At 40.6% G+C, this 17,932-nt stretch overlaps 1 protein-coding gene and 1 long non-coding RNA gene across 7 annotated transcripts in view; both read left to right on the top strand.

The window, feature by feature from the left end:
• The window catches only part of FRYL (FRY like transcription coactivator), a 147,336-nt gene that overhangs the window by 12,907 nt on the left and 116,497 nt on the right, over positions 1 to 17,932 (top strand). The window lies entirely within an intron of this gene.
• Positions 3,454 to 5,569, top strand: LOC138686612 (uncharacterized). Its single transcript, XR_011325932.1, has 2 exons — positions 3,454 to 3,548; positions 3,853 to 5,569. It is a non-coding gene; the product is annotated as an uncharacterized lncRNA (long non-coding RNA).

Here is a 17,932-nt window from a genome sequence, read left to right on the forward strand (position 1 = left end):
TTCTGTTTATTCTAGTATCTGGTAGGTTATTTCATTAACTTAACTCAAAGGCAACGCAAAACCCAAGAGGTCCAAAATTGCGTATTTGTCATCTGTGCATCTTTTATTATAAAAGCATGTACATTGGGTTGTGAGGAAGAAGAAATGTTAGAAGGTTTGTGCACAGTTGTATAATAAGATAATGCTTATGACACTTGATGCTTATATGATAATGCTAAGATACTGACAGATACTTTACCCCTCTTGTTAAGTTGATTTGTATTTGTTTTCTCTTTTTTGGGGGGGGAGGGGGGCAGTAAAAGTATTTGGTATATGCCATTCTTAAATCTTTTAAATTAATGGTGTCCATTGAATCAAAATTCCTATGTCTGTGCATATATGTACAAAAACATACATATTACGTATATTCATGTAGTATTAAAAGATTTTTTCAACATATTTTTGTTTCTAATATTAAATATTCCTAGTCTTCAGTACTACTTCTGAAATCTTCAGAAGGAAAAGCTTACACTCTTGGTACATACAGTTCTCAAATATTCTTAACATCCTGGAAGTTCTTAATGGGCTAGTATTTTCTACTGAGCTAACTGCGTTTAAAATTAATTGCAAGTATCCTTGAGGAAGCCCTATCAACAGTGATCAGTAGTTGATATTATGAATAAATAATAGTGCAACAAAATCTCAGATGCCATGGTGGAAAGCTGTGTAAGTTGTTTGACCAAACTCATCAATATCATAAATAAATGCAAATTTTAAAAAAGATTTCCTAACATTCATTAACTTTTGAAACACTGCTTTACAGAAATACTGGCAGCTCTTCTGTTTGTTGAAAGTTGTCTTAACAGGACTCCAGAAGGTGGAACATTATGATTAGTATTTCTGTGGGGTTGTTTTAGTGTATCTCCTGGGGTTTCTGGGATGATTGTTTTTTAATAAGTTTCTGGTGCTAATAACTTAAAGAATAAAAGCTGGGGGGGGGGTGTTAACTACAAAGAATCCAAAGTGTATTTTAAAAAGTCCTTATTTTTGAGGTGCTGGGAGAGTTGGCTCATGATTTTGGAATGCATGCTGTTAACAAGGATTCCTTTGAAGAACTCTCTGTAGCCCAGTGTTAAAGGCAGTCAGAGACCAACCGTAATTAATACAGTCTTTCAAATTAGTGATGAAATTCATCAGCCAGTTCCAAAATCTGACCTTTGTATCCTACTCATAACAAAAGTTGTATCTTTTTTAGTAAGAGGAAAAAGGAATGTTTGAAGTATAACTTTGCATGTATTCATAAAAAGTGATGAAAAAGGACTGTGAGGTAATGGGAGGTATGACATACCTGAAACAGGGTTGTGAAAGAAAGTTTGATGCAGTGTCCCAAAGAGGTACTCTGGGTGGATGCACATTCTGTACCTGATCTGGGCAGAAACATAAAGGACTATCCAGATAAAGGTAGCAACTTCATACCTGATTATAGAAAAAAATTTTTTTTGCATGGGGAAATTTGGATTATTTTTAATCTATGAAAACTGAGTGATCACACCAGTCTCTTTTAATAAAACTATTCATCTCCTGAACAGTTGTCAGACAGTAGCTGTCTGGATGGTTGAACAGGCTAGTGCAGTGACACGCTTCACTCGCTCTTTCTCCACTGTCCTTCCACTGGTGTGTTAGACCTGTCGTTTAGAACCGTTTAGCTGGACATCGACTGGTCTATGTTACCTCCCCATTGGTGATAATTATTTTGTCTTTTGGGGGAGGGCTGTCTGTGTAGATTTAAAAAACAAACAAACAAACAAAACCCCCAACAAACCAAAACCACAAAAAACAAAACTTGAAAGTATTTGATGTACATCATTCTTACATCTTTTCAACAACTTTAGATAATTCTAGTTTATCTGAGGGCACAGATATGATTTCTTCCTCATGGCTGGTGTACTCTTAGTACAGGGTGGCGGCAGTTCTGAAACTATGTAGGTTTTTTAAAAATTAACTTAAAGCAGACTTAATCAGCATACCTGGGACCCCTATGATTAATTTTTTTGTTAATATGTATGGTGTGGGTCAAGTTGCAGTTTAAATAGACCTAATTAAACTACTGTTAGCAGCCGGTGTCACAGTGGTGTCAGTGTCCAGTTCTTTCAATTTTCTGTATTTGACCCAAGGGTAGTGTTATGTGTATAGTTTGGTGGCAGTTACGGAAACAAGCACTATTTTCTCTGTATCATTTCTTCCTGTCACTATGCAGAAGTCTTTCTGAAATTTTCAACTACTTTCAGATTCGTCCATCACAATCTTGAGACGCTTTCAGATGTGTTTTTGACCTGTGTAAGATAACGGTGCCTCAAGCTGACGGAGGGCCACCACGTTTTGGTTGCAGCTGGTAGTGTGATAAAGCTGATAGTGCTTTACCCTGTGCTGAAAATGGGCATAGGCTGTTGATGGGGTGCCTTGCTTTTTCCCCAAAAGAACGGTGGTAAATCCTGAGCCCTATCGAAAGGCGGTGTTGGATTGCATCCCTAGGAATCCTGAAACTTCACAGCTGAGATACTTTTCATCGTGGCCCGTGAGATGATACTGGACGAAGTAAACCAGCAGAAATGTCAAAATGGTGTTGTCAAGTCCTTTAAAAGATGGGAAGAAAAAAAAAACAACCCCAAACCACCCAAACTGCTAATAGCTGTAGGTGTCAAAGCTAAACTGCCCGTAGTTCTGTTGCCGGCGTCCAGCCTGGGAATGCTGCTTGTGGCCTTCCTGCCCGCCGCCGTGCGCCTGCTTCCGACGTTGGGATTATTATTTTTTTTCCCCCCTTTTATGTTGCTGCTCTCTCGGTGTAGAAAGCTTGTCGTGCTTTTGGCGCCGTGCGGAGGGCTGCCGGGCGGTTTCTTTAATTCGCTAGACTTTTAGCAGACCGGCTGGAAGTTTATTTAAAACTCGGTGAAGCGCAGGCAGCCTTTCGCAGCCCTTTTCGGGTTCAGTGGTAAGCGGTTGTGTAGTTCGGCTGCCGGGGGGGTGTGTGTGCGCGCCGGTCGGTCGGTCGGTGTCATCTGGCAGCGTCCCTCGGGGGGAGTTGGGGAAGGCGGAGCAGAGCCCGCCTCCGGCCGCCGCGCTCTCTCACACGCTCTCCTCGCTGAGCGCGGCGGCACCCGCCGCACCCTGACAGGCGCGAAGAGCCGTTGCCCCCGGCGGACCCGCCGGGCCCCTGCGGCGGCGGGGCGTGGCTGTAGGCGGGGCCTGGCGGGCGAGGAGGGGGTCCCGTGAGGAGCCGCCGGCTCCGCCCCCGCCGCCGCTGCCGCCCGCCTCCGCCTTCAGCGCGCGCCCCCCGGGCCCTGCGTCACCGGGAGGCCGCGCGGCAGCGGCGCGGGCGCCGGCAGGCTCCTCGTGCTGGTGCTGGTGCTGCCGCCGCCGCCCCGCAGCCGCCCCGCAGCCGCCCCGCAGCCGGCCGGCGCCCCGCTCCCGCCCCCGCCCCCGGCACCATGCTCAGCCTGCAGGATTCCCTCTTCTTCGAAATTAACATAAAGTCTCTGCTGAAATCCTGGAGCAGCAGCAGCAGTAAGTACGTCGCTGGCACCGAGAGCCTCAGCGTCATAGCGGATGGGGTTTGGGGTTTGGTTTTTCTGGTGGTTTGCCTCGGTTTGGGTTTTTTTTGCCTGCTGCTGCTGCGTGAAATTATGCTTCAGAAGCAGGTTCTTGGCGGTCCTGTGTGCTGGCGCAACTTGGCATAGCCGGTGTGAGAGGTGAGCAAAGTGCGCTGCTTCCTAGTTGTCATGTAAGATCATATATATATATATATATTCTAATTTTCTTAGGCTGCAGTTGTTTCAGCCTGATAAAGTTCTTTGCACCCTTTGCTGTCCAGGAGAGGTGACAAGTAGGTGCTCGTCTCTGCAGAGTTATCAGATGCTGACACCGTGGCTTAGTTCTGCCAAGCTCCAAATGCTCCTTTGAAGCAAAACAGTCGTCTTCGGACCGAGTGTTTTACAGGGGGTATTATTTTTGTACCTCAAACCCGTTATTACACCTGCAAAAAGCTCCCACTTTGATCTTCTGAATGGCCCGGATCTAGAGTTTCTGCGAGGATTTCTTGTCTTAATCGAACCACCGAAGGCAAGGATGCTGCTCTCCGTGAAGACAGCCAGCCTGTCCTCAGATCACCCCTTCCACACGCTTCAATGCAGGGTCTCAGGCCCCGGAGCTGCCTTGCGCTCTGTGGCTGGCTCTGCTACCCTAAGCGCAGCAGCTTAATGACAGGATGCCAGGGGATGCTAAAGATGACGTAATTGTACGTCAGCTAAGTATTTCACACGTCTCAAGTTTCTTGTGTTTGTAAAAAATTTAAAAAGTCAAAAGCAGGAGGCGTCGGGAACCTCAGCTTTAAGTTACGTTTCATTAATTGCTGTTTGAGGTGTACTGGGATGCACGGTTTCCACTCACCAAACACTTCATCAAAATGTCTCCGTTGGGATTTTTACCCCAGTACAGCATTGTTTATTTCACTTGTCTGGCTTGTTTGAAGGAATTAGTAGCAAGTTTATTGTACAGCGTACTAATCAGTGCTAGGAGAGTATGCAGATATTTAGTTTGTCCTAATAGCTTATTCAGACGTGAGATTTGCTTTTTGCAGTAACTGCTGTAATTCACGTTTTGGACTAATAACTTCTAGACTTACAACTTCCAAGTTAAAGCAATGAATATTTCAAAATAGGCATCCTTATAGGTTTTGCTTTTCACTTTGTTTAGTTTGTGCCTTGCAGATTAACTGTATCTGTTCTAAATTATACCTTGTAATAGTACTTGGTAGTTATTATTGTTCTTGCTGAAATAAAGATAACCAGAAGGGTTTTTCTAATATTTTATAGTAGAAGTTGAAGGTGTCTCATGAAAACGGTTAAAAATCCTTAAAGTTGAGTTTATTAATCTATATTGTTTCCAAACTAAAGTAAACCATACAGTACATTTAGTTACAATAAATTCAATCTACAACTAGGCAAATTGCTGTATAGATCAGGAGATGAATTGCAGAATCTAGACTAGATGATTGTCAGCTGTAATAAGAGAGAGTAATAATATTAAAAAAAGGTATCTGAGAAGAGGTTATATATGATGCTACATTTTCTCCTTTATGTCCTCTGTTATGTAAGCACAACGGAGGAAGATCTTTCTGACTCTTTCGTCAGCAAGTGGTGCTTGGATTGTCTACGAACAAACTAATTTTCTGTGCACGCTGATAAGACAGCTGGGGTTTATTTCACTTTTTTCCAGTATTGTCACTCCGTTTGTGAAAATTACCGTGATTACAGCATAGCTGCATGTCTGCTCTGTAAGTGTGTGAGGGTTGCATTCTGATGGCTTTCCACGGTGCAGACCGGCCAGGAGCAGACCTCTCTATGCAGCCTGTGCTGGGTTTAAGTGTCGTGATTCACATGGATAGCTTAGTGAATTGAGCTGAAGCGGGCAAGCCAGTCGCTTTTTTCCTAAAATGTTTTCCAATCAAGTGATGCAGTATGTGCAGAACAAGGAATTACGCAGTATTTATGTTGTGTATGTGTTTGGAAATTCAATAAACATGTATATGCTAAGACATTACCTGAGAAAGGTTTTTCCTGTGTTTTCATAAAATTTCCATACGCCAATGGTTTATATGATAACTTCAGTATTTTGTATACTAAAGAACATCAGAGGAGGAGTGGGTATGCTTGCATGCATTTCCATGTACATAAAAATAAGCATCTGTAGAGAGCGTTTAAGTATGTAACAGCAGGGCAGCAAAGCTCCATGGGTCTGGTTGAGGGCTTGCTTAGCTGGCATAATGTTGTTGCAGTGCTGGCTAAGGTTTTATTGTAGTTGATCTTTTTCCTTTCAGTAACAACAATGAAGTGACATTCATATGGCCTAGTTTCAGAATGCTGTCTCTGTGCCAACAATTTTAGGCATTACTTCTTTTTAAATGGAGTCAGGAATGTTCTTTTAATCCAACAGTGAAGTGAGGATGTTCCCGCTTAAGAATTATTTGCTTACTGAAGTTGTGGATGTAATGGAGGCTTTACAAGGCTTGTCCTGAGGTTGCTTGGCTGCATAGTATTTAAGGAATCTTAACTGTGATAATGTAACTTAAATGTTCTTAAAGTTATGGATTCTGTTGTTTAGTCCATTGCAGTTTGAATATGTGGTCTGTTTAACCATTCTTCTGAGGTTTCTGGTTTCGTAGCAAAAATACTGATTTTGGATGTTATTTCTGTAGATAGGTGTAAGAAAGCTGTCATATTTTGTCCACAAAAACCTTTTTTTGCTTAAGGAGGTCTGGATGCCGTGAGAATTACTTTTAGTAATGCAATCTATGGGTTCAAAAACCAAACGTGGTGCTGCTTACAATGGAAAGCATTATGTAATGAATACCTTTCTGTAAGATATGACATATGTTTTAATGAAAACTATGCATGTATTTCTCAGGCTTACAGTCTCGACAGGAACAACTGCTTTCCAGTAAACATGAGTACGACCCATTACTGCTTTCTTAAAAGCTCCTCTGTTTCTCTAATACTTGGTGTATTAATAATATTGTCTGGTTCAGAAATAAAGAATTATTTCTGGATAATGAAAAAGAACAAAAGATGTATCTGTTGCCCTTCTAATAACAAATACGCAGCTTTCTGTTGCTGTGCTGCAGTTGTGGTGTGTCTGTCTGGTGAACAGAAGGGTACACCTGTCCTGTGGGTGCTTCTCTGTCCTTGAACTTGTCCCTACCTCCTTCTGGTAAATCAGTGTTGGAGGTGGTCTATGAGATTTTCGTATTGTCTTGCTCAGCTTGATTCAGAAGTCATACATATATTTCAAGAACTCATACTGGTTAAGAGAACAGGGCTGCTCTTAATGTCGTACCTGCCAAAGCTACATCAAGGTCATTGCCCTAGACCTCTTTTTGGTAAGGGTTTGTGACAGTGATTTTCAAAGTTACTTAGACTTGTGAGTGTCAGAACAAAGTCATGGCAAGAAAGCGAGCTGTATCGGCCTGTACAGCAGTCATTTTTGAAAACGTGTTATAAAATCTGAAAGAAATGGAGCAACTTTAAAAGGAAGTGAATTATTGGGGCTACGGCTGCCAGGTGCTGACAAGCATGTGAAAACTGGGGAGTTGCCTGGCAGATACTTCTGAATCATTCTTTATGTGAATGAAAAAAGCACTTGGAGTTGAAGAATTGCTTACCTTCCCATAGGATTAGCTTGACTGAAGATTATTTCCTCCTTTACCAACCAAAAATGAACTCTTGGCTCTCAAGAGAGGTTCTGCTCTGATAATACAGTATTTAACAAAGTAGATGTAATGAATTAATTTTTATCCTATGGCTTGTCATTTGACGACAGCAATGAAACTGTAATTTAAATAAGAAAGGTGAGATCACCTTGCAGTGCCATGATAGGAACGTGTATGAAAAAGGACCGTATGAAGGCTTGTGGAACAAATGTTTTGTTGCCAGTCTTGTTCTTTGGGAGGAGATGGGGTGAGGTGGAGTGTATGCGGAGGTGTGCGTGGCTTTAGCAAAAGGACAGATTTGCTCCTTCTTTTGCAGTTTGCTAGTGGATTATACTTTTTAAAAGCGATAAAAGTACAATTTGTTAATACTTTGGGAATCATTATTGTATGATACATTTCAACTTGTTTTCCCAGCAACTGTTAAACTGCAAAGAAAAATAAAACCTGGGGAAAAAATTGGTCTGAGATGTTATGCTATTGCTTTTCCTCCAAACTGTCCTTTGGGGTAGGAGTTATCAGTGGCAGTACAGTGCTCTAGAAAACTTTCAGACATCTTTTAATGGCAGGTGTATATTCCAGTGGCAAAATCAGTGTTACTTCACAATCAAGAGAAATCTTATTTTAATGAGATACTATTTCTGGTGCCTTTCAAAACAATAACAGTAATTAAATAAGTACAATATTAAGTAGGGTGTTAACTTTATTTCTCCAACATTAAACATCCCAAATAATAATATGTTCAGTGTTTTTGTAGGAAACTTTTTATTAATTGTAACCTTGACTTCAAAAAATCATGACAGTTAGTAGTCATCTTGAATACTAAAACTCCACAGACTGTCTCCAGGGAATGTACCCATTTTTCCTCATGATTATATCTTCCAAAATCATTTTGACATACTGAAAAGTGAAATTTAAAAATTAAAGTTGAATCTAAATTTGCGTTAAGTTTTGAAAAAGTTACTAAATCCCCCCCCCCCCTTTTTTTTTTAATGTATTTGTGTACCTTGTGACAGTAAATGTACTTAGAGATTCCTGTCCCGCTGGAGCAGCATGTTTGTTTGCTGTAGAAGGGACGTAGTGCTTATGATGGCTTCTCCACAGCCTGTCAGTTGTCATGGGAAAAGCAAGTTTTTGTCAGTAGTTAATCACCCAATAAAATGTGAATGTGTGAAAAAAAATTTTTTTAAGGGATTATGGAGTGTAACCTCCATATTTGGCCCTATTTATGAACTTAGGTGATCTTTAATGATGGCCACTTGTGCAGTACATCTTGGAGCACATGAGGTCATGAGTCACTGCATTTCCTGATACATGGTGTGTTGGCATGCATTCAATTAAATGAAAGGCCAGTAATATTCTGTGTGGTATAATCTGCTACGTAAAGAGAAGATAGCTTTGTTATTTTTCATTTCCTTCAGGGTAGGGCTGAAATAACAAGGTCTATAAATGGATGTAGGCTGGAAGGAGACAACTAGGCTATAAGTAGATCATCCAATCTAGACAAACCAACGTACCACCCTGAAGCTGAAGAATACCCAGTATATATATAAGTGAAAGTTTTGAAGTTGTCAAACTTTCTCATTCCCACTCCATTAGATGTGGGTCAAGCGGGCAGGATGAAGATGAGGGAAGTTTTATAAGATGGCTGAGCTCATCACATCACTTTTGCCGAAAGTGGTGGCTTTGTCCCCTGCAGTGCAGCCTTGTCACCTTTTCACCTGCCAACTGTGGTACTTGTCTCATCCTTTCAGTGAGCTGTTTTGGGTCATTACATCAGCAGAAATTTTCTTAGGAAGGTGGAGAGGGTTTTTTTTGGTTATCCAACTGAATCATCTCAAGGCAAGGAGGGTGGTCGTGAGGGCTGGTGTGAAAGAAGGGTCAGGACTACCTGCCTAGCAGTGAGAGGCTGACTGCCTCTTTTGGTGGATGTGTATGGGTGTCTCAGCTCAGCTGGATCATTGAGCCTTGCTCTCACGTGTATTGTGTAGAAGCCTTCTTTATATTTGCTCATTTTTCTTCTGCATGACTGAAGCTGTGTGATTATTTTTCAGTATTTTCGAGTTGGTCTAGCTTTCACTGTTGCTAAACATTCATACCTACATGTATACTTTTTCCCTGCCTTATCTTTGCCTACAGTCTATTTTATAGCACTTTTTGTGTAGATTGGGTGTAAGGGCATGGATCCTCATTAGGGAAGTGTATGTAACCAGATTTTTAGCAATCATAAGTAGATAAGGTTATATAAAGTTTTGGGCCTTACTTTGGACTTCCCTGCGTATCAACATGGAAAATCTTGAACTGCAATTTTTTTGTTATAAGATTGTTATGTGTGAAGTTCTTCATATTAATTTTTAAATAAAATTCTGCATTGCATTAAGTACATAATGTGTTGGGATATACATAATTTATCTTCATCAGGCGTGGCTATGCTAGAATAAGCTTTCCTCTGGGGCATTCTTTCTATTAAAGCAATATACTTTTGCTAAACCCATAACTAGATTCTGTAATGATTCAAATTGCAGAAGAGAATGCTATTGAAAGGAGAAAGCGTCCCACATGCAAACTACTCTGTCAGCTACTGTTGCTAGAATAAACTGCATGCTCTGCATGGACTTCAGGAAAGCTCCAGATAAACCAATTGCAACAACCCATATCAAATACCCCATTTCTGCTGACTTCTTTTTTTTCTTTTTTTTTTTTTTAAACTCTAGCTCTGGTGCTTTTGTATTTGAAGGGGAAAGGTTCAGACACTAGAGATTTAATAGCATTTAAGAGATCACTGACAAAACAGTATTTATTTATTTAGAAAGGTGACTGCCAACTTTAGAACACTCTGTGGAGCAAAACTGTTGTTTGCTATATTACATCCTGTTTGCATGTAGTTACAGGTTTTCCCCCACGTGGAAAGAAATATTCTTCCTCATTCCTTTACGAAGAGTAATGATGCTAGTCAAAGGGAGCTTTGAAATTCTGTTAGGTACAGTGCAAAATAAAGGGTGAATTTAAACTTAAGGAGGAAGAGGCCATTCTAAGTCAAAAGGTTCAGTTGGAACCTAAAACACACTGGGGCATGTTACTGTAAATATGAATTAAATGCTTGAACTCTGACGTTCCCAGTTGCCTGTGTGAATGTCGCAAGCAAAGGTTTACATTAGTAGGTCTGGTAAAAACTACTTTCTGGGAGAAATTTCAGGGGAGTTTACTGAAATATGATTTGTATAATAGGCTGCCAAACTGCAATAACAGAAGAAAATAAAATGTTAAGGCATAGAATGGCTTTGTTTTATTTACTTTTAATATTAGAGTATTAATTATTGAAAAATTAAGGTATAGAAAAAAATAAACTTTGTATCATTGACTTTGCATTTATAACTCTCATTAGACAAATCCAGGGGTTTTTATGGACTGGTCAAGAAGTATTTAAAAAATGGCGATGGCCAAAAAGCTAGAGGTGGAAAACATTTAAATACAGTTACAAAATTACATGTTTTATGACTCTTTATTTGTTTTTATCAGGTTTTAGACTTGATGCCCTAAGTAGGTATAGTTAGAACAAACAAGAAAAGCAGTATTTGTAGGACAGATTTTACTCAGTTCAGAATAAATGCTACTAATGAATATATAATGCTTTCATAGTAGTAGCAGAAAACAACAGGAGTTTAAAAATTTTCCCTCATTCTTTACCTTTACTCATCCTTCTTTTAAGAATCAAGAATTTGAAAATCTAAAGAGGAGAAAGAGTACTTTTCTTCAGATTTACATAGCCTCAGAAATAGGCTGCTAAGAGTTTAAAAACCCAATAGTTTCAAGCTTCTAAAATAAAAATTTTCATTTAAAACATTAATATTTATAGGTTTCTTGCTCCAGAAATAGTTCAAGTTCAAGTAATTAATTTCTCAAAGATATCTTAGGAAAGCACAGCATGGGAAGTATAAATGATGACTCTGGTTCTGCCCGTTGGGCACAGCTGGCATGTGATTTGGGGATATTTTCAACTTTACTTTTTGAAGTTTCCTTTGTAGACAATTGCTAGAGACCAGAATGCTGGTCTAAGAAGATGTATGAATGCCTTAAACCCTTGCAAATCAATGCTAATTAATTAATGGGTATTGGAAAGAAGTCTTATATTCACAGTACTATCAAAGCAGCATAAGTAGCTTTAGGAATTGTTGATTTTCTTCCTTTTGCTTCTTTTATTCATCATCCCTGGTTGCTTCCTTTGTTCACGCTGCTGAACTAGAACTTAAGATCTTCAGGTTAGGAGCTGTGATGTTTGTGAGGATGCCGGTGCACCAGGGTCACTGGTCAGTAACAATTCAGCGGCTCTTGATGCAGCCAATGTTAGGCTTAGAAAACTGAGTGTCTGACATCTCAGTGGAAACCTGCCTGCTTTTTCTCTCTTAACATCTTGTTTGTGCTGGCTGTCAGCAGGACATAGCAGTTGGGCCAAATATCACCAGATTTTTACTGTTCTTTCAGCTACAAATGAGGTCTTGTCGTGGGAAAAAAAAGAGAGGCTGGCAACTGGCACTTTGTTTTTATGACATCAAAGCAAAGAAAGAAGGAAGCTAACCCAGATGTACTGAGGTTTGGCTGAGAAGTTCAAAATTTTTTTGCAAGCTGTTCGAAGACACTGTGGCCAGAAACGCATGATAGACTGATCAGGGCATATTAAAGATGGAGTCTCGCATTGTTCTGCTTGTAGGGGTATTCTTATCTTTGAACCTCTTTCTCTTCAGAAATTAACAGGATAAGAAAAGAGGAAGGAGGAATCCGAAACCTAGAAATTTCCTAGCAGAAGTGCATGGATGAGAGAGATTTTGGAGTCCTTTTCTCTTTTTTTTTCAATCTTAAATAATAATTTTAAAACCCCTGAAAGGGTACTTCAAGCTGTAATTATTCCTCCACAGGAAAGAAAGTAAAAGTATATTACTAATTCTGAAAGAATTATATTAAGCAAAACAATATGAGCAAAACCAGGTTTCACAGATATGGTGAAAGGTGACTAAAAGGAAAGTGAAAGGACACTGTTAAAAGTTTTCTTAGCATCTGTCACTGTAGTACTGTTGAAAGGATTGTCTGAATAGTTTTTACTTATTTATTTACTTGTAATTTATAATTTGTGCCTGTCTTTTATGGCTGCATTATCCCTGAAGGGGATAGTGTAACTGGAAAACTACAGTGCTCATCTTGGAGAGGACAGGGGAAACAAGAACGTAACTGTTTAATTGAGTAGGGGAGAGGATGGCAGGACAGGGCCTGGGAGGGCCCTAGGGAGGGCACAGACATTGGTTCTGTATTTTTGGAAGCAAGCCTGTAGGATTTCACTATCAAAAATGCAGTGAAGGACGTGAATTATGCCGCCACTGAGCATGAAAACTTTTTGAAGCATATTGAGCTGAAGTTCAGCCTCACTAAATTGAATCTCGCTGTGCCTAACTGGTGTCTTTCTGGAGATGCAAGTTTTTAGAATAAAAAAAATAGTATGCATTGCTTCAGAATCTGAAGACCTGAAGTGAGGAAGTACTGATTCCTCAGTTATTTTTAGTTTAGATACTGGTTTATTAGAAATACTCTTGTGCTTTTTTAGGTCTTTCTCAAGCTTTTGTGTATCTTCTGTACTTCCTTACTTCTGCTAAGACCATTTACATTAATAGTGCTGAGAAAAAAGGTGTCAAGTCCTTGAGAATTACTTGGTTTCATTTTATATTTGCAGTTTTAAGAGTAAGGTTACAAAGACTGACTGCCAAAAAGTGATTGTGAGTATTGGATAGCTGTAGCTATTTGGGGACTGGGAGAGGTGACAGAGACCCATGGAGGTGCGAAAGACCAGCTCTGCTGTCTTGACAGGATTTTTTTCTGCAGGGTTATAATTCTCAGGACCCTCAGTCCCCAATTCTTGCTGACTGGGAGTACTGCCTAGAAGCTGTAGGCTAGGCCTCAGTTAACCTTCCGAGTTAATGGCACTAATGTATGTGTGCTTAGCATGTGTCTTACCTAAAAAAAGTCTTGTGAGAGGGGGAGAGGATGTTTCTAACCTTTAAATGTATTGGTTTGTCTCGTTAACTTGAAGATGTTTGCTCATGTGTGGTCTGCACTGTGACTCCATTGAGGTGGCAGAGCCTCATGAAGGGTGACAAATTTTCATCGGCATCTACAATTAGAAAAAAACCCCGGTAGATTTCTCTTGAGTTTCCTCTGTTTTCCTGTCGTGTGCTTCTTGCCAAATGCAGCTGCTTCAGCAGGGTATTATTGATAACATATTTCTGGAGATTAAAGGCTGCTCCTCCCATTGAGTTGTGGCTGTGGAGAAGCAGCGTGTTGCTGGTCAAACTGCCTCCTGTTCTCTACCTGCAGAGGACGAAAACTGTAATCTCGTTCTTCTGTGGGTCTAGCAAACTTATAGTCGGCTCAGAAGTGAAGTGGGCTTTTATTGCATGATTAAAACAGCTTGGTGTTGTAGGGTGTTGTCAGTACGTCACCATACAAACTTAAATACCACATCATTGGGGAAAAAAGATGAGCAATGAGCTCTGGATGTGAAACTCAAGTTTCTAGGTCACTGGCTGAGAGCGTAACTCAGCAGAGGCCAGAGCTCGTTACCGTTTCCTGGTTTGCATTTGGTCTCCTTCCCGGCGCCAGGACCAGAGTGCTCCCTGCTTTGAGGCCCTAACCCCCGACCGAGCGCCCTAGTCACTGCACAGCCCCACCACCGCCGCACTGCTTCCCTCCTCTCTGCTTCTGTCCCTCTCAAAAGTTGTTCAGTTGTTAATCTAATCTGTGTTTTATTACGGTAGAATGATTAATGAGGTAATGTTTTCTTAGGATGCATTACAGCTTTTGCCTGTGTAACTTCGATATACTGAGGAAGCTTGAGGTCCAAAGCCATGACCAGAGAAGCTGAGATTTCCAGGGTTGAGTGGGAATAGTTGGGCAACACATAAAACCAGTTTTGATAATAGTATACCTGAGCAAGAATGAAGCAAGTATTGCTCCATCTTCAAAATAATGCTACCAGTGTATTTATATATTGCAGTTTGGGAGGTGGTAGCATTGACTAGCTATCTGTGCTGATCCTGGTCAGTAACCTAAGTGACCTTAATTCTTTTTTTCTTCATGTAGCAGTAGGAAGGAGTGTTAGGGATTATACAACCATTTTTTTGTGACATCCTCTTCTAGGAAATTTTACCTCTGTTCCTGAAGAGGGCTGGACCTTGGAGAATTTTTAAAGCAGAATCTTAATAGTTTCATATCTTTCTTCCAGTTTTATTCCTTCTTTTCTTCTTTTTGTATTTGTGGTGAACTGTGTAGTCTTCTAAATACCACCCAAATACTGCTCCTGTCGTTAATGGCCAAGCCATAGTTGGTGTCAGTGCATACAGTTAGATGCTTAGTTACTTCTCAAGCCTCAAAACCTTGTAGTATTCAAACAGTTCTGAATGTAGCTGTGATGCACTAGTCCTGCCTCACAGGCTGCTCTCTTCAAAATATGGTTTTATGTGTAAACATATTTTTATTCCTGTCCATCAGCATGGAAGACTTTAGAACAGATTTTACCGTACTTCATTTTGTAGGCGAGCGTCTCTGTTACTCTGCTGTTAGACTGTGGATATTTTCTGTGTCTTCCTTCAAAATATGAATCCTACTGTTTAATTTTTGTCAGAAAACAGTGTAGGAAATACTGTTGCAACATCGTATAAACCATGTAGCGGATGTAAATGTAAGACTTTGTAAGAAGGAAAGGAGATGTTATTTCAAGTAAGAACTGAGGGGAAAAAAGGGTTTTCACTCACTCTCTCAGTCTCTCAAGCCCCGGAGCATGTGTGTCCAAGAGGTCTGTCCAGCAGCCGGGCACCAGGGCAGGGGTGTTCAAGGTGTCTGTCCAGCAAAAAGGCACCACGATGCTTGTGTCCAGCTGTTAGGTCTGGAATCTGTGGCCATGGTATGGGAGGTAAGGATGCCAGGTGCCACATTCTCCTCATGTCCCGGGTTCCTCTTCAGTTGCCGACAGATTTTGCATATGAGTTTTTGGAGCTGAGAGGGATCAGTGTCTCCATCCTGTCCCACCTCTGTGAGTCATTGTGAGTCGCTATGGTTCTTTGGCTCCAGATCCCGGTGTATTGTGAAACTGCAGGTAGATGTGCGGGGGGTCTCCATGACCTGCTCCACCTGGGTGCTGTTCATGCAGGCCACGATGGGACCCCCACTTCCCCCAGTGCCTCCAACAGCCAGACCTTCCCATTCGTACCAGTCTGAGCCCCTCAGTTACAGTTCTTCGCAATGCTTTTTAGAGCTTATAAGAATGTATTGTGGAGAAAGGAAACTACTTTCTGAAGTAAATTAGAGTCAGATAAAAAGTTGGAATGAAAGTTGAGGAAGGTAGGAGAAAAAAGCTTTTTCTTTTTCCTTCGAGTTCTAATACATACAGCTCAAATCTTCTAAGTGACCAATTTAGCCACGTATTTTGGAGTTCCACGAACAAGCATATGATAACCTATTTTTACTTCAGATGTGACTAGTCTCCTCCCCTGCAACTGACAAAGAAGCTGTTAACTCTGAAAGCTCAGTGTGTTTATGGTGGCTAAGAATAATGCTGCATGGCACTTAGTATTGTCTTCTTACAGAAGTCCAGTTCAAGCACTGGCTATGTCTGCATGCTACGTGAGATATTCCTCAGAAGGTTTGTGCTGTGCCCTTGCACATTCTCTGAGGACTTAAAGCCCTGAAGGCTGTTGTCTGTTTTTCTAAGGAGTTGCACAACTGCAGATTCTTGCTAGTTTAGTTCACTTCTATTTGCAGTTGGCATAGATTAATTTCTTCAGAAGGTCTGGTTAGAAATACAAGTGTCTCATGCTTACTTTTAAAAAAATATTGTTAACTAGGGCTTCATGTGAACTCAGCACTACCTTATGCTGTTAAAGACCTTAGAAGTGCTGAGGAGCCTCAAAATACAGTTCTTACACTAAGCACAGAAGTAAAACGAATTTGGAAAAGTGACCTAGTGAACAATCCTGTATCTTTGTGCTGGTTTTGGCTGGGACAGAGTTAATTTTCTTCATAGTATGGGACTATGTTGATAGAGCATGAGACTCTTAATCTCACTATCACGGGTTTGAACTCCATGTTGGGTGCCAAAAAGGACTGTTGTGGTTTAACCCCAGCCAGCAACTAAGCACCATCCAGCTGCTCACTCACTCCTCCCTGGTGGTATAGGGGACGGATCAGAAGTGTCAAAGTGAGAAAATTCGTGAGTTGAGATAGACGGTTTAATAAATAAAGCAAAAGCCACGTGTGCAAGCAAAGCAAAACAAGGAATTCATTCAGCACTTCCCATCGGCAGGCAGGTGTTCAGCCATCTCCAGGAAAGCAGGGCTCTATCACATGTAACGGTTACTTGGGAAGACAAAACGCCATCGCTCCAAATGTCCCCCCCTTCCTTCTTCTTCCTCCAGCTTTATATGCTGAGCATGATGTCCTATGGTCTGGAATATCCCTTTGGTCAGTTGGGGTCAGCTGTCCTAGCTGTGTCCCCCCCAGCTTCCCGTGCACCCCCAGCCCACCGGCTGGCGGGGCAGCGTGAGAAGCAGAAAAGGCCCTGATGCTGTATAAGCACTGTGCGGCAACAACGAAAACATCCCTGCGTCATCAACACTGTTTCCAGCACAAATCCAAAACATAGCCCCGTACCAACCACTCTGAAGAAAACCAACTCTATCCCAGCCAAAACCAGCACATTCTTCTAGATAGATATTTGCTAATTTTCATATTCACCAAACTTTTTTCTTCAAGAAAAAATGAAAATAGACATCCCAGACCATCACCAACTCAGCAGTTGACATTGCTGTTTTTCTGTAGAGTTTGGTGAATGAAAGGACTTGGCTCAGAGGAGTACATTTGTTAAACAGAAAAATAGAGACAGCTACACCTAATTTAAAAACAGAGCATTTACAACATTGTAAGATACGTATGTGCCATCACAAGGAAATTTATGCTCTAGTTGAAAAATAATCAACCTCTCCTATGTGCTAACTCTTTCGTTAGTTGCGCTGGGAGCTGAAACCCATCAAAGTTGAATTTACAGAAGGGCTGATCCCCTCAGTGCAGGGCAGAGAACTTTGTTTAGGGAATATGTTCAGATAGGATTTTTTTTTTTTTTGACAAATTTAGGTAGTTACCTGGATGTGCAAAAAATTGTTTTTTGTTGTTTTGTTTTGACTCTTCAGCAAACTTATTGTAAGACCATACTTTTGAAAATGTTGATTTTGTTTGGGTTTCTTTTTTTGTTCCTCAGCATGTTTGTGTTAAACGTGACAGATTGAGTTAGTCTTCAGAGGTTTATTTCCCTTTTCAGCTCGTATGTTCATATGGAGGATTACTAGGCAAAACTGACAGAATCGGAGCATAGAACAGTTGTTCTTTCCTGAAATTGATACTTAATGTGTGAGACTTATTCTAACCCTGATTTATGTATGCTTAAGCATATTCCAATGCTCAAATTAATTTGTTTATTCTCTTTTTTTAATCCTTGTGTTTATATCAAACACTTTAATTTTCAAACTATACCTCAATATCAGAAATACTATTATAATATTTCTGTATACTTCACTAGGCAGTTACAAAGATGTGAAAATGCTCTGTAAATGGACCCAGTCTGGGCAAATGTAATGTTTTTGAGCTTTAACTTGTAGAAAT

Source organism: Haliaeetus albicilla, chromosome 1, assembly GCF_947461875.1.
Source record: "Haliaeetus albicilla chromosome 1, bHalAlb1.1, whole genome shotgun sequence".
NCBI classification, from domain to species: Eukaryota; Metazoa; Chordata; class Aves; order Accipitriformes; family Accipitridae; genus Haliaeetus; species Haliaeetus albicilla.